The sequence below is a fragment of the Panulirus ornatus genome, chromosome 14, assembly GCF_036320965.1.
Source record: "Panulirus ornatus isolate Po-2019 chromosome 14, ASM3632096v1, whole genome shotgun sequence".
NCBI classification, from domain to species: domain Eukaryota; kingdom Metazoa; phylum Arthropoda; class Malacostraca; order Decapoda; family Palinuridae; genus Panulirus; species Panulirus ornatus.
In genome coordinates, this window is record NC_092237.1 from 9,967,301 (window position 1) to 9,969,800 (window position 2,500).

Consider the following 2,500-nt stretch of genomic DNA (forward strand, 5'->3'; position numbering starts at 1 on the left):
GACTAAGGGACTATTTCTTTTCCCAGAAATTGTTCCCAAAGGCACGAGGAATTATGTCTGACTTGACATGGTTCCTTAGAGACCCGGAAATCATCTCTGGGCACTAGAGATTGCTTCTTGGAGACTCGAGGATTATATTAGTCACTGGAAATATTATTTCTAGAGACAGAGGAATTTTTTTCTGGTGACTTGAGATGCTTTCTAGGTGCGCTGGAGACAGTTCTTCGACACCGGCACATCATTTCTCCCAGCGCTGGGGGCTGGGAAGCCTCAGCAGTGGTGAAATGCGTAACCACAGGACCGTGGAGTTGTGTATGACCGGCGCGCCCGCTGGCTGTGTGGCGGGAGTGGGCGGCCGGAGGAGTGGTGTATCTCTGGGTCTGTCGGGTAGGAGGAGTCCGCCAAGCAGGCAGGGGGAGTAGGACTGTAGAGGAGGAGGATCGTCAAGCAGGAGGAAGAAGACTAGAGAGGTGGAGGAAGATTATAGAGGAGGAGGAGGAGGAGGAGGGTTGTGAGGCAGGAGGAGGAAGACTGAAGAGGAGGAGAAAGAGGAAGAGGATGAAGAGAAAGTAGCAAAAGAGGTAAAGAGGATGAAAGAACACGAATAAAAATCCTCCTGCCTTAAAGAGCTTAAAAAATTACATATATATATATATATATATATATATATATATATATATATATATATATATATATATATATATATATATGTTTACCAAATGGCGTCCTAGCTTCGTCTCTTCGATGTATATCAACTGACTGTTATATTTCTCTCTTGTGTCTCCCCTGATGATGTGATTATTACAGGAAAGTGCACTTGGGAACTTTTCGTGTTTCATTTTCCCCGTGGACTAATAGGAATATCTTGATCACGCGCAAAATTGTGATCCTTTCCAATATATATATATATATATATATATATATATATATATATATATATATATATATATATATATATATATATATATGACACCACGGACGTTAGATTCTGGTTTGTAAAATGTATCCAGTAGTGAAAATCATTTACATTTTTTTGGTTAGGGGAAAGACTTGGGATTCCATTTGTTGTGTTTTACGACCCCATACATCCAGACCTGCTTCTGGTGTTGGTAATATTTGTATGAGAGGGAGGGCCGGCTGGAGGTGGTCAGGTTTGTTATTATTCTGTTTTTTACTTTTCAGTCCCGTATTTCATCTTGTGATGCCGGTGCCTCTTGCCTCTGCGGATGCCCTGGGACGCGCATCGGTCCAAGTGGCTTGGAGGTGGAGGTTGGTCGGTCGGGTCGACTGGTGACCAGAGGAACGTCAAAGTGGGAGGTGAGTGCATCCCTCTTGAGTCTCGCCAAGGATCCTGGTTCTCTCTCTCTCTCTCTCTCTCTCTCTCTCTCTCTCTCTCTCTCTCTCTCTCTCTCTCTCTCTCTCTGGAGACGTGGCGTGTGAGTGTGTCGTGCTCATCTCTCTGTGGTGGTTTTCCTGGCTGGGGTTGGGGGCTGGCTTGGTTGGCCTGGCCGGCGAAGCTTCGAGCAAAGCCTTGAGGGGTAGTAAGGTCACAGGTCACACGTACTTATGTGATCCAGTCGTGGCGCCGTCGTCAGTGATCAAGGAGGCCGTACAGTCGTGGTCGGGGGGTCGTACCGGCGTGACTGAGGGTCGCACCGACGTGCTCATGGGTCGTACCGGCGTGACTGAGGGTCGCACCGACGACGTGCTCATGGGTCGTACCTTCGTGCTCAAGGGTCGTAAGGACGTAACCAAGGATCGTACAGGCGTCGCAAAGGGTACACTATCCACCTCTTGTCCCAGTGGCTCCCACACCGGTGATGATAGGCTCCCACACCGGTGATGATAGGCTCCCACACCGGTGATGATAGGCTCCCACACCGGTGATGATAGGCTCCCACACCGGTGATGATAGGCTCCCACACCGGTCATAAGCAGCGCCCGTAAAGTAACCAACAATGGGGGGTGTCAGTGACGCTAGCACGTCGGTTGGCTTCCGGATGAGGCGCGCTCTCCCGCCAAAGGGCGCCATGCGGGCCAGACGTAAATATTTACGGCAGTCGACACGGGAATTATCAATAATAATGTCTCACCTGGAAGAATACACACACACACACACACACACACACACACACACACACACATACACACACACACACACGGCGTGAACGCCTCTCCTGGGTCACCGTGGATACTTGCAGACCTTGCCTTGAGTCCACTCACGTAAATTCATTTTGTAATCTCTGGCCTCATCCCGAGTGAGGCTTAAACCCGGAGTCGTTCAATGGATTTTTCCTCTTATCTCAACCCGGTTGGGGTCTTTTTAATATCTTCTTCCTCCACAGTCGCTGTTGTTATATCTTGCGTAAGCATTAAAAGAATAGTATACGAGTTCTAGACTATATTGAAGTAAATATATGGTTTCCAGGGATGACCCACCTTGATAACCTCCTCATATTCAAAGCGGGAGTGATCGCTCCCCCGCCGCCTTTGTTTACAT

At 48.2% G+C, this 2,500-nt stretch overlaps 1 protein-coding gene and 1 long non-coding RNA gene across 4 annotated transcripts in view; one reads left to right on the forward strand and one right to left on the reverse strand.

Moving 5' to 3' along the window:
• Positions 1 to 2,500, forward strand: part of LOC139753294 (uncharacterized) — a 483,377-nt gene that overhangs the window by 329,437 nt on the left and 151,440 nt on the right. For both annotated transcript variants that reach the window (XR_011713678.1, XR_011713679.1), the window contains exon 2: positions 1,183 to 1,317. This is a non-coding gene — a long non-coding RNA (uncharacterized lncRNA). The remainder of the gene's footprint in view (positions 1 to 1,182; positions 1,318 to 2,500) is intronic.
• The window catches only part of LOC139753293 (uncharacterized), a 155,358-nt gene that overhangs the window by 15,895 nt on the left and 136,963 nt on the right, over positions 1 to 2,500 (reverse strand). The window lies entirely within an intron of this gene.